This window comes from Petromyzon marinus, unplaced genomic scaffold (assembly GCF_048934315.1).
Source record: "Petromyzon marinus isolate PM22_M1 ecotype Great Lakes invasive population unplaced genomic scaffold, UKy_Petmar_22M1.pri1.0 PM_G_Scaffold_76, whole genome shotgun sequence".
Lineage (NCBI taxonomy): Eukaryota > Metazoa > Chordata > Hyperoartia > Petromyzontiformes > Petromyzontidae > Petromyzon > Petromyzon marinus.
This window is the reverse complement of record NW_027423031.1, coordinates 128,900-135,931: the sequence shown is the minus strand read 5'-3', so window position 1 is coordinate 135,931 and position 7,032 is coordinate 128,900. Positions and strand designations below refer to the sequence as shown.

The following is a 7,032-nucleotide window of genomic DNA, read 5'->3' as shown; positions in this document are numbered from 1 at the left end:
CAAAAACAAGAAAATTGGAGAAATAATAAATTGATGAAAAGATGCCCATTGGTCGACTGAGATGACTGTACCCCCCACAGTGTACACACACACAGTGTACACACACACACACACAGTGTACACACACATTGTACACACACACAGTGTACACACATTGTGTACACACACAGTGTACACACAAACAGTGTATACACACAGAGTACACACACACAGTGTACACACAGACACAGTGTGTACACACACACAGTGTACACACACACAGTGTACACACTGTGTATACACACAGTGTATACACAGTGTATACACACAGTGTATACACATTGTATACACAGTATACACACACAGTGTATACACAGTGTACACACACACAGTGTATACACACAGTGTACACACACACACAGTGTACACATACACACACAGTGTACACACATACAGTGTACATACACAGTATATACACACACACATAGTGTACACACAGTGTACACACAGTGTATACACACACACAGTGTACACACAGTGTACACACACAGTGTATACATACAGTGTATACACAATAATGTCCACGTTGTTGTAGCTGAGCCCACGCACCCAAGGGCGGGAGCAATGTAAAATTAATCTAAATCAACTTAAACTCCAATCCCGCTCTGTGACGTCACCACTCAGCATTACTTCATCGGCGTGAAACGCCAGGGGGAGGTGTACCTCGCTAGTGACGTCATGTCACCAAGGTATTCCACCGCGCTCTTGAGCGTGACGTCACCTCCGCTTGGGTCACTGCCGATTGCGGTCCAGTGCCAATCCTTATTTGGGCAAAGCTACGCCTAGTGACGGCAACTCATTAACATAATGTCTTCGTTAAAGCCGTCGCGAGTTTATTGCGACGGGTTCATTGCCCACGACATATGGGAGGTACATTAACATAATTTATTCATTCTCTAATTTATTTATTTAAGGAGCCGCTCATTGTGGGAGGAGCGTGTCTCGTTCCCCGGAAGTGACGTCACGTCACCTGCTGCCGCGTGACATCACGAGGTAACCGGAAGCGATAGCTTCCTGCACTGGAATCCGAGGTGAGAAATTCTCATTGCGATTGTGGTTGTTGTGGTGGTTGTGGTGGTGGTTGTTGTTGTTGTTTACCAAGGCAGAGCCTCTCTCTCTCGTAGGGATGTCAGTTGAGTAGCAGCGAGCATGGGAGTCGATGTCCAGGTTGGAACTTTACAACGCGGGGCCTAGCCACGCGGGGCCTTGCCTCCTGCCCTCGCCTGATTGCATTTACTTTAATTATCTCGCTTAAGTTTAATTTGTCTTCACCCGGCTCGCCACTTTGTAACTTTGTTTTATTGTCAATATTCACGCAGTTTTTATTTTTTTTCACCAGGCCAAGCCCGCTTGAGCTGCTCTACCGCTCTTGTTATCAGAAGCGACCTGCCCACAACAACACAAGGTGAGGCTTTGTCAACGTGTGTGAATGTTTTGACTTAAAACTTTGGTGACTGCAGGAATTAATATTCTTGGTTCTTTCGGTAAAGTCACGTAGATAGAAAATAAAATAAAAATAACATAACAAACGTAAAAAATAGTAAATAAAGCAAAAAAACCCACGTTTTGATCGCAACACAAGTGGTCTTTATTTAATGTAATTGTATTATCTGTTATTTTTATTTTCTATCTACTTAACTTTACCGAAAGAAACAAGAATACGTGTATCAATGTCTATCGGTCAAAGACGCTAAACGGAGTGACGCGCAAACTCCAAATATACAGCAGGCGTCAGGGTCGGGATCGAACCCACGACTACCTGTACACCAGGTGAGGTAGTTAACATCTCACCACGGAGAGAGACACGCAAACTCCAGTTAGCCTCGGCTGTGTTCGTTGATCCTCGATTAATTACTTGGTGGAGTGAGAAAGCATTGATGCCGAGCAGATGAAGGTGGCCAGCATGATTCTAGACACGCCACTGCCAGTGTGTGACAGTGTCAAGTTTGTGTTTGAAGTAAAGTCTATTAACTCTATTGAACACGGAGGTTATAGCGTAACAATAGTGTACTTTTGTTTTCCTCTGGAACTCTTTATAAGAATGGAAACAGGAAGTTAACACAGCACACACATTCAGCTGAAGTCGAAACTGTTCATCCCAGCATTCAAGGACATCTGAGCTTGGATTCACACCTCTAAGTTGCGATTGAACGTTGATTTATGCATTTCTGCCTAACACAAATAGTATTGTTTTCAACACCCTTTGCTATGTCAGCTGAATTTAGCTCTCATAAATATTCCTTTTGTAGCCAGACAGCCGAAATTGTGTGCTCGGAGTTTTGGGTGAACATTAATTTTGAAGATACGAGGGCTTCCAGGCATTTGCCCTCTCATTGTGTGCCATAACAGCCCGTGTGATGAATTTGGGAAACGTTTTTACTACATTCTGAATATATGAATAAGTATAGACGTGTAAGTCACATGTGACTATATATGCATTCCTCTGTGCCTCGATACTGTCGTGTAGATGGTGTGGATATTATTTTTTTCTGTCTGCAGCTGACGCTTCCTCTGACGCTTCCTCTGCAGAATTGGTCTGATGGAGCAAAGGCGCTCGGCGCAGCTCGGTACGACAATGCAACAATGCGACCAGCATGCATACAGCACGGATCGTACTGGAAATTTCACACTGCACGAGAGAACTCACACAGGAGAGAAATCCTTCAAGTGCAGTGTGTGTGGGAAGGCGTTTGCACGTTCATTTACTCTTGTAGAACACCAGAGAACACACACGGGAGAGAAACCCTTCAAGTGCAGTGTGTGTGGGAAGGCGTTTGCACGTTCATTTACTCTTGTAATACACCAGAGAACACACACAGGAGAGAAACCCTTCAAGTGCAGTGTGTGCGTGAAGACGTTTGCACATTCATATACTCTTGTAACACACCAGAGAACACACACAGGAGAGAAACCCTTCAGGTGTACTCCGTGCGGGATAGCGTTTTCAAAGCAACAACATCTTCAAGTACACCAGAAAACACAAAAGCATCAGAAGATCCACAAAGAGTGGAGCCTGAAATCGGCTTGTGAAAGTCAAAGTGCCACCATGAGCCCATCCCTCATGAAACACGAACCGGAAGAAAATCCCAGCTTGGACACTTTTAAAGTTATCGAGGTGAAATATGAAAAGGTGATGATGAAGAGGGAAGAAGTGAAGGTGAAATGTGAAGAAGTGATGGTGAAGAGTGAAGAAGTGAAGGTAAAATGTGAAGATGAATATTCAACTCCAAAATGGGACCTTCACATCGACGGAGGCAACGTGAAGCAGGAGGAGAATTCTGACTGTGAGGCAGAGCGAGGCAACTCCCAGCAGTTTGTGGAAGTGGAGGTGTGGTTGGACTTGCTCCTAGACAATACAACGTCAAGTGGAGACCCGGTAGATGTGTAAGCCAGAGACGATGTCGCTACAATAGATGCACCTTTGTCACAGGCCTTTAATGACAAGAATGTGAAGTTGAACACTCAATTCCCAGGTTCAACCTGCAGAGTAAGAGCGAGCGGACCATCTTTGTGGACCTGTGGTTTGGGGAGATCTCTGACCAGGAGCGAGAGCCAATAAGCCCCCAAGCATTCACTATGTTATCAATTGCATTTATATGGTGCTTGCTTAATCGCCTCTACGTGACTTTACCGAAAGAACCAATGAGTTTGGATCCCTGCAGTCACAAACTTCAAATCAAGATTGCCTCAGCAACTCGGAGTTTTGTGTCTCATTTCAGACACTCGAAGAACATCCCCAAGTAGCAGCTGCCCCTGTGTGGTACAAGGTGGTGACCCTGCACCGGCCTGCATGTGGACAAGAGCCTGTCAGTAGGGGGAGTTGGTTTATGCGTCATCTCAGTTGTGTAGTTTGTAGGCAATCTTGATTCGAAGCTTTCGTGACTGCAGTAATCCACACTCTTGAGTTCTTTCGGTAAAGTCACCACGTGGGTAGAAACATAACAGATCACGGCGTTTAGATCGCAACACGCACAATCGTCATCAGGTGGGACAACCACAGCAAGAGAAACTGCTGAAGTAGTAGGCGCCTACTCCAGAAGTTTCTTCTTATTGCTGCTGTGGTTGTCCCACCTGATGACGATTGCTTGTGTTGCCATTGAAGTGCCGTGATCTATTATTTGTAGTGTAATGTTTTGAATTTGCTACATTTTGACCCAGACGCCAGCATGCAACGGCCTACTCGTTTTGAATGACGCAACAATAGTTCGTTGTACATACACTGTTAAGCAGACGGTGCGTATTTGTAAAATAACTTGTTAATACGATGTAACGTGATGCAGTCAATTTCGCTGCAGTAATTCAATGTTGTTAATATGCCCGTCAATGATTTAGAATGAATACTTGTCTGATTGTGCACGTACATGTAACATTTTGTCTGAGGGTCAAACATTGAATAAGTGAAGTTAGGACAAAGTGTGTGTGTGTGTTTGGAAGTAACCTGTACAGAGAACTCAGTTGAGACCCGTTGTTCTTGTGATACAGGTCAAAGGGTACTTTTGTGTTTCACGAAGCGTCTGCCATTGTCTTTGAAATAGGGAGCACGCTCGGATTATGCATCAGTCACAAGGCATACCACTTGAAAGTTACACGTATAGGAGGAGGTACATTCTGTAAAACACGAATTGTAGTTTTGTCTTACGTGCTGACGTAGATTTTGTCTAACTAGGACTATAAATGCACCTTGCTGATTCATGTCTGGATGTTCGTAACCATCGGTTGGAGCAAACCCCACTGCTGTTGTTGAGACGCTGTGTACCAATAATGGTCCAACACATTGACGGCCTTCAGGCCAGGAAAGTCACAACATTTGCACACGAAGGACGCATTCACGCAAGTACCCCATGCTCCGTTTTGAAGTTTTAAAATGAAACATCTTTGAATTGTGTTGTGTTTTGAGTTAGATGATTTTATTTCCTCATTCATTGAAAAGGACATTTCGTGTGAATTTTCTCTCGTCATTAAGTAGATGGCCTTGCCGGGAGTTCGGACACAAACAGTGTACACAAACAGTGTACACACACAGTGTACACACACAATGTACACACAGTGTATACACTGTACACATGCACAGGGTATACACTGTACACACACAGTGTACACACATACAGTGTATACACAGTGTACACATGCACACAGTGTACACACAGTGTATACACAGTGTACACACATACAGTGACAGTGTACACACACAGTGACACACACAGTGTATACACACACAGTGACACACAGTGTATACACACATAGCGTACACACAGTGTATATGCAGTGTACACACACGTTGTACACAGTGTATACACTGTGCACATGCACAGGGTATACACTGTACACACACAGTGTACACACATACAGTGTATACACACAGTGTATACACAGGGTACACACACAGTGTACACACATACAGTGTATACACACAGTGTACACACACAGGGTACACACACAGTGTATATACACACAGTGACACACACAGTGACACAGTGTACACACACAGTGACACACACAGTGTACACACACACACAGTGACACAACAACCGCCATTCGCCACTAAGTGGTGGTGATGTCACCACGACGCCGATGATGGCAGCCTCGGCTGGTTGGTGCGCCCTGTTTTGTCCAGTTTTTTCTTGAGAGGGGCCTGCTGTTCAACACACCCGTGCTGGTGAGAGGGGCCTGCTGTTCAGCACACCTGTGCTGGTGAGAGAGGCCTGCTGTTGTGGGGCCTGCTGTTCAGCACACCCGTGCTGGTGAGAGAGGCCTCCTGTTCAGCACACCCGTGTTGAGGGGCCTACTGTTCAGCACACCCGTGCTGGTGAGAGGGGCCTGCTGTTCATCACACCCGTGTTGGTGAGAGAGGCCTGCTGTTCAGCACACCCGTGTTGGTGAGAAAGGCCTGCTGTTCAACACACCCGTGCTGGTGAGAGGGACCTGCTGTACAGCACACCTGTGCTGGTGAGGGGGGCCTGCTGTTCGACATACCCATGCTGGTGAGAGGGGCCTGCTGTTCAGCACACCCGTGCTGGTGAGAGGGGCCTGCTGTTCAACACACCCGTGCTAGTGAGAGAGGCCTACTGTTCATCACACCCGTGCTGGTGAGAGGGGCCTGCTGTTCATCACACCCGTGTTGGTGAGAGGGGCCTGCTGTTCACCACTCCCGTGCTGGTGAGAGGAGCCTACTGTTCAACACACCAGTGCTGGTGAGAGAGTCCTGCTGTTCAGCACACCCGTGCTGGTGCGAAGATGGCGCCGATGATGGTAGCCTCAGCCGGTCTGTGCGCCCTGTTTTGTCTTGTTTTGTCTGTCAATTCAGTGTTTTGCCAAGATTTTCGGAGTTCTCTAACAAGAGACAAACTTTTAAATATCAGGGAAACAACTCCTGTGGATTTAATTCCTACTTTTCTGCTTCCAGTGGCAGAATTAGTAGGCATTCTAGTCAATGCCGTGCTAGGCTTTGCTCAAGCAGCGAAACGCCGCCCAAGGGGTAAACGGTCGGGGGCTCTAGTACGGCTACGCAGACGCGGGATCCGAACAGTGCTTCCGAGCTTTTTCCTCTCCAACGTACGTTCGCTGTACAACAAAATGGGTGAACTTCAGCTACTGATGGTAAAAAACAAAGACTTTCTTTCAGCTTCTGTTTTGTGCTTCACGGAAACATGGCTGTGTGATTTGATTCCGGACACTTCGCTACAACTAGCAGGATTCCATCTTGTAAGATCGGATCGTGACATAGCACTCTCCGGCAAGACGAAAGGCGGTGGTATTTGTTTTTACATTAACAGTGGCTGGTGTTTAGATGTCACAGTGATTCTGCAACATTGTTCTCCACTCCTTGAATCAATTTTTATAACCTGTAAACCGTTTTACTCGCCTCGCGAGTTCGCGTCGCTCATTTTGGTCGGAGTTTATTTGCCGCCTTGTCCTCAGGTTAAAGAGGCCCAACGCATGCTCGCCGATCAGATTCTGAGTGTGGAGCAAGCAAATCCAGATTCGTTGGTTATC

The 7,032-nt window shown here is 46.1% G+C and overlaps 1 long non-coding RNA gene across 1 annotated transcript; it reads left to right on the top strand.

Moving 5' to 3' along the window:
- The first annotated feature begins 998 nt into the window (after positions 1 to 998).
- LOC142920772 (uncharacterized) lies at positions 999 to 4,727 on the top strand. The gene is made up of 3 exons (XR_012939032.1): positions 999 to 1,070; positions 1,379 to 1,444; positions 2,569 to 4,727. It is a non-coding gene; the product is annotated as an uncharacterized LOC142920772 (long non-coding RNA).
- Positions 4,728 to 7,032: the final 2,305 nt, after the last annotated feature.